At 37.2% G+C, this 6,999-nt stretch overlaps 1 protein-coding gene across 4 annotated transcripts in view; it reads left to right on the plus strand.

The window, feature by feature from the left end:
• The first annotated feature begins 334 nt into the window (after window positions 1–334).
• LOC107081801 (fibroblast growth factor receptor 1-A-like) overlaps window positions 335–6,999 on the plus strand; it is a 59,287-nt gene continuing 52,622 nt past the window's right edge. For 3 of the 4 annotated variants that reach the window (XM_015370047.1, XM_015370048.1, XM_015370050.1), the window contains exon 1: window positions 336–961. The gene's annotated coding sequence lies outside the window, so the exon portion shown is untranslated. Of the gene's footprint in view, window positions 962–6,999 lie in introns of all 4 variants that reach the window. The other variant, XM_015370049.1, reaches the window with a different exon arrangement.

Here is a 6,999-nt window from a genome sequence, read left to right on the forward strand (position 1 = left end):
AGTGTGAGGGATTGCTGAGTTGATGCAATCAACTAGTTTTCCTTAGATAGAAAACTTTTCATGATCTGGTGAACTGTAAAGATCATTGAGATGACATGATGTGAATTGGCACTATTTAAATAAACTGAATTGAATTATTAAATATATAAATTTCTGATCTTAAGTAGGCTGTCTAATAATTAAATGTTGATCTATTAGTCCTTTAATGATAGGTTAGTTTTTGGCGCTCCAAAATCCCAGCAGGCTTTTATTTTGTTAACAAAGCGGAAGTTGTGTCTGTGTGTCTCAGTGTTTTTTGCTCGGTGGAGCCCTGAGCTTCAGGGAATATGCAGACTCTCTGATTTAAGAGGGGGAGGTTTGCAGCTGCCCGGGACTCTCTCGTTGAGGAATAGTACTTATTTCCCAGGAATGGTCAAAAGTATTTTACCGAGAATCATTTCGCTGCCACTTTTCCTTGTGAACAGCGGCACACAGAGCGGTTTTTCTCCTGTTTTTCCCCGAGTTGGAGAACTTTAGGACGCAGTTTCTTCAAAGTGAGGAGCGTAGATTTCATCGCGTGCGAGACGTGTTGGGATAAAAGGACTACAAAAAAAAAAAAAAAACTGCACTCATTAGTTTCTTCTGTGCTGATCATCTTAGGTGAGATATATAAGGTGTTCGGAGCGGGATAAAAAAACAAACTTTAAATACCGACATTTCACTAACGTTTTTTTTTTCCTCCCTGAATCTGGAGGAGGAGGAGGGGGGCACATTCTTTTCGTCCATCGATGAAGTTTGGTTTAGAAATGCGCAAACTAGTTAGCTAGAAGTCGATATCTCGACGCAACAGAGCCTCGATAACGGACCACACTTTAAAAGGCTGGATTCACCATTTTTCTTTTTTTTTCTGGAGTTTTCCTTGCATCTAATCTCAGCTGAGGACTCTTCCTTATTCCTCTGACCAACTCTGCCCGCCATCAAGGTGAGCTGCTAGTTTTATCCCCTCTTTCTCTTTGATTCGTTTGTTTACCTGTTAAAGGGGTTAGCCATTGTTTGCCAGCCTTCCAAGTTAATGCTGTTAATGGGAATTATTTGCTAAAACAGAGGCTTGGAGAAAGGGATTGTTTTTTTTATTTTAATTTTGTTCTTTATATCAGTATATCTTCATGTTTGATATCTTTTTTTGTTTTGCCTTTAAAGGACACTTTTATAAGTGCAATCCAAGCAATGTAGTCACAGCAGATCCTCCCCCATGCTTGTAAATAAAATAACTTTTAAACATAAGATGTCTCTTTTAGCCCTGCTGAATCCAACCATCTCTGAGCCTCTTAGGCAAAATTATATAAAAATTTCTAGATCTGTAAAGAAATTAAATTCTGTTTATTTCTATAGCGCCAATTCACAACACATGTCATCTCAAGGCTTTTTACAGTTCACCAGATCATCCAGTCAAATTGATTAAAAGTTTTCTATCTAAAAAAAAACAGTTGATTACATTCACTCATTGACTGGAATGCAGTCCCTCACACTTAGCATGCTTGTAGCGACAGTGGAGAGAAAAAAACTCCCTTCTAACAGGAAGAAACCTCCAGCAGAACCAGGCTCAGTGTGAGCGGCCATCTGCTGAGGCCACCTGGGTTTCAATGAGAAAGAAACGGAGACACAAAAAAACAACTGTAAAAGGCGGCCCTATCCAGGAAACACACAGCCAGGCAGACGATCTCCGAGCCAGCTCTTATGTCAGAGGGTGAAGAGAGCACATCCAGTTAGTCACAGTCAGAGAAACAGGACTACACTGAAAAACAGGCCGAGCTCCAACATCTATAATCAAAGGTGTTGATGGCAGCAGCACAGCTGATATTTCTCTCCAGGATGGAGTCACAGCCAAACAGGAACAAGCAGAAAGATCAGAACGTTAGAGATTGAATTACCAGATTCTGCAGAGTGGGAGAATAGAGATAGAATGAAGCAAAATGGTAAAATAGGGGTCCCTATGTCCTCCAGCAGTCTACCGTAAGCCTATAGCAGCATAACTATAGAGATAGCTCAGGATGTTAAATATCTACTAAAGCCTCTCGAAAATGTCAGAGATGGGTCTTGCTGATGAGAGTGGTATCTGTGAGTAAAGCTTGCGTTCATGTTATTTAAAGCGTTAAATTTTTTTTTTCTAAAAGGAGAGGCAGCAAGCCAGCAGAGACTACTTCGATAAGAGGGAAAAGAGAGAAATTTTTTTTATAGCATAATAATAGATGAGGAAGAGTCTTGCCCTGTAATTAACCTGGCTGCACCTTAGCATTTAAATATTGAGCTTAACGTAAGTTGAGTTTTTTTTTTTTTTTTTTATTGATCTACAGATTTATCTTTCATAGTTATGTTCCCAATGTTTAAGATTTGGTTTGTTTAAATGTTTTATATCTTATTTCAACATTTGGTGCTGTTTAAAGTGTTGTTTTTTTCTTATGTCAGTTCCTTTCAGAAAGGTTTGATGGGCAAACCAAATGGCAGAGTGTCAGGTGGCTTGAAAGAGGTTTACACTACATTTTAGTATAATCACATGACACCTGATACGCTGCCATGGCATGCTGGGTGCTGGGACCCCCCCTTCCCAATCCCTTTTACTGATAGTGTAGCTGTAAGGGTTAAAAAAAAAGCAGGAAGGTGTCTGTTTTTGTGAAAACAGTAGCCTCAGGCAGATTGGTCTGATGCTCTTGTGTCCATTGGGCTGCAGCCATGTGCAGACTGGCCTCTTGCTAGCTGCAAGTGCAGGCTGAAGTGGAAAAGGGTGGGGAGGCAGGGGTACAGAGTTGGGGAGCTGAGGAATTTTATGCATGGGTGGCAGTGAATGGTGATTATGGTACGGGCTGTGTGATGGGTTAGGCCTGTAACCTTTGTCTTTGTATAATGAGAGCAGCTAAATGTGTCATCCATGTTTTAATCAGTTTAGTCTAACCCTCTTTTTTTATTTGGCGGAAGTCCAAGGAAGAAAAAAATGCTTTAATTGCTTCAGATGGTCGACAACAAAGTGGGATTTTTACCAAAAGTTTAATGATCTACCAGTTACGTAAAGCCTTTTCAGTCAGATTAAGGTTCTCTGGATTTTCCTTTTTTTTTTTCTTTTCTTTTTTTTTCACAGATTTTAAGATCAGGGAATTAAATGATAATCTCTTAATCTTCTGTGACTAAAAGAATTAAAACTAAAAAAGTTAATATGTAAATGTTCCCTGGATATGTAGCATCTTGGTAAGGAGAAAGTAAACAAAGAAAACAGATCATCACCACTCAGATTCCTCTCTGCTATCAAACTCTTCTCATACTGTAGATCTATCAGAACTAGAAATATAACGGTAAAAATAAGCAATGGCTTTTAATCCATCAAACCTGTTTAGACTTGGAAAAAAGTAAAATGTTCCTATAAACTCCAATTGATCAATAAATATTTAATACAAAATCCCCTGTTGGTAATTATTTGTCATGTCTATTAAAAGGTAAATCACCATCATCATGACTGTTTTTGGAATATTATAAACAATTCAATTTCAATTCAGTTTATATATATATATATATATATATATATATATATATATAGCACCAATTCACCTCCAGGCACTTTAAAAAGACAATTTAACCAGATCACACAGTCAGATTGGTTAAAAGTTTTCTAAGGAAAATCAGTTGATTTCATCGACTCAAAGGCAATCCCTCACATCAAGCATGCTTATAGCGACAGTGGAGAGGAAAAACATTCCTTTACTTTAAATAACACAAGCCAACGGTTTCAATTTATTGACAATTAAAATCTTAGATTTATTAGAATACATACAACTTCTGACAAATATTAAGATTTTTTTCTTAATATAATCCTTGAAAAAGCTGACATGGTTGAATAAAGATTTGAATTGTTTTCCTCGGCAGTCAGTCCTTCTAATGAACTTTTATCCATTTACTTTAATACAAATACTGAAAGCAAGAAAATATACAAATGCCCATTTAATTTATGTAATGTCCAATTATAAATATGTATGTAAATATAAATATCTATTGCCAATAAGCATTTTTTTTTCTGTTAAATCACTTGATATGGTTGAAACCTTAATTTCTATGCCGTAATATTGACTTTGAATTCCCATTTGGAGATTTAATCTTAACAAATAACCAACGGAAAAGGTATTCTCCACCTGCGAGCGTTCAGGCCAAAAAGCATAAAAGGCTTCCTGGTAATTACTATGCAGTTGAAGGTCGATTTGCAGAATGTTTTGGATTTCTTTATCTTTTCAAAGAAAGAAGAAGTAAACATCTTCCAATTGCAGTAAAAAATACAAAGTGTTATCAGTTTTAGGGGTTAGGACTCCCTCTGTGACCAAAGAAACAAAATATTGGCTTGCAAGAGTTAAGATAAAGAAAACAAACATTTAAAATGATTGTATTTCTTTTATTCAAACCAAATGAACACTTATCATTTAGTTAATGTAATGTCCAATTATAAATATGTATGTAAATATAAATATCTATTGCCAATAAACCTTTTTTTTCTGTTAAATCACTTGATATGGTTGAAACCTTCATTTCTATGCTGTAATATTGACTTTAAATTCCCATTTGGAGATTTAATCTGAACAAGGTATTCTCCACCTGCAAATGTTCAGGCCAAAAAGCATAAAATGCTTCCTGGGTCTGGATTAGTACTTTCCAGGAACATGTTGTCCATATTTAGATCAAACTTCCACTGGAATGGAATCGGCCGTCATGCCTTTAAAGACTCCACTTTCTCCCATTGAGCTGATTCAATGACGAAACGCCGGGGAAGCATCCCCCTCTCCTCTTTGCAGTTCCTCCTGTGTGGCGATTTTCTTGGAGCGTTATCAAACGTTGACTCACTGCTTACAGAGCTGCGATGACCAAGCTGTCTTTATCCCCTCCGGACCCCCCTCCTTGACCCAGCTCAGCTGCTCTAACACTAGGCCATTCTTGGAAAGTGAAATCGAATTGGTTTTGAGGGGACACACAATGAGTGTTTCAGAGGAGAACATTCATGAAAGCCATTACCTCCACAGCTGCTTCTGTGTGGGGACTTTATGCGTAAATGTCAATCCTGACGTTTTTTCTTTGTTTTGTTTTTTTACCCAGACAGGATCCTGTTGTTGTGAATTTGCTGAATTTAGTTTATTTTGTTTCCGTTGATTAGCTCTAATCTCAGGCTTCAGTTTCTTAGAAATGAGCTGCTGTGACCAAATGGTTGCAGGGTGTCATTGTCGGTGATGTGAGGGGGGAAAAAAACAAGAGTTAAGTGACTAATCCTTCAGCGTGGAAATGATGACCTGGCACCTCTTGCTGTTTACTCAATGGGCTGGATGTCTCTTTTCTTCTATTATTTGTTAAAGCAGTTTTTAAGGGGGGGGGGTGAGGGGTTTGCACAGGTCTTGCTTTGGCGAAGCGTTAAGCTCTGCAGACAGATGCTGCTGAAGTAATGATTTAAACAGATGTTGCATGATGGGGTCACTCATGTGAGTGTTTTCCTGAGGGGACCAGGAATCGTTTAACTCTTTAACTGGGAAAAATACCCAAAAACATACGATAATTACTATGAAGTTAAGGGTCGATTAGCAGAATGTTTTGTTTTTCTTTATCTTTTCAAAGAAAGAAAGAGCAAACATCAGTTTTGGGGGTTAGGATCCCCTCAGTGACCAATGAAGAAACAAAATATTGGCTAGCATGAGTTAAGATTTAAGATAAAGAAAAAAATCATTTAACACGATTGCATTGCTTTTATTCAAACCAAATACCGCTGTAGAAGTCCTAAGTTTTATTATTTGTTCAAGTTGTGTTAACTTAACCACTGTGTTAAGGTTTATGTTATTGTTAATGTTCCTCCCTTAATACAAACATGTTGCTTTGTCTGGTTGTAGAAAAGAGCAGAATAGACTTTAAATTGGGTTGACGATAAATTTAGTTTCTCATTTAGTTCTGTTGAAATTCAACTTAATTGATCTCAAATTGGGAAAGTTTCACTACAGCCTGTCTTTAACTAAAATCCATGACATCTTACATTCTGATTTTGGTTTGCATTTAAACTCTCTGATATAAACACAATGGCAGAAACACTATTATCTGCTAACATTTATACTTTCTGTGACTTTTTGGTTAATGATTAATGGATCGGTTGTTCTCATGCCTTTTCTAAGGGATTGCATTCGAGTCAATGAGTCGATGCAATCAACTGGTTTTTCTTAGATAGAAAACTTTGAATCAATTTGACTGGATGATCTGGTGAACTGGAAAGCGCCTTGAGATGACACGTGTTGTGAATTGGTGCTGTAGAAATAAGCCTAATTGAATTGAAACAGTTTTTCTCAAAATAAATAAAATTATAATTTGATTCTATCATTTCTATCATATCGGTTCAATATCAGCGTCGGTTAATTAAGGAAGCTGCAATATCGGTTCTGTATAGGAAATGTAAATGTTGTATTGCCCCCCCCTGATTTCTGCCCTTACTTTACAAAAACAAGTTATCCTCTCAAAATAAATGTAAGCGAATTATCCAAAGTAGACCTCATTATAGAAGCTTTATGTTGATAAACTATCCCCAATTTAACTTTATTTTGCTTTTCTTATAAACTGAATAAATAAGTCTTCCAGGGTTGTTGTAAGCACCTTTCAGCATAGTGGGCTGATGCGTTAAAAGTTTTCACTACTGCACTGAAATCATGGCAGGTATTTTCTGAGTCTATCAGGCCTTTGGCTGATATCTTTTCTCCCTCCCCGGAAGGTCTTTTCCACCTGCATTTCAAAGAACCAACTTGTTATGCCAACATCAGACCGATGCTATATTATAAGCTTAGCAGCTGCAGAAAACATAATTTTGAAACATGGTTACCTCCTTGTTTTCACACATGAGAGAAACCTGTCTGAGGATCTGGAGTCGGCGCTATGAGAACTTAGACCGCCCATACTGTGAGTTTTAGGCCCCGTCCACACGAAGTCAAAACGAACACGAAACGCTGATATTTTCCAAAACGTTTG

Source organism: Cyprinodon variegatus, unplaced genomic scaffold, assembly GCF_000732505.1.
Source record: "Cyprinodon variegatus isolate N-32 unplaced genomic scaffold, C_variegatus-1.0 Scaffold41, whole genome shotgun sequence".
Lineage (NCBI taxonomy): Eukaryota > Metazoa > Chordata > Actinopteri > Cyprinodontiformes > Cyprinodontidae > Cyprinodon > Cyprinodon variegatus.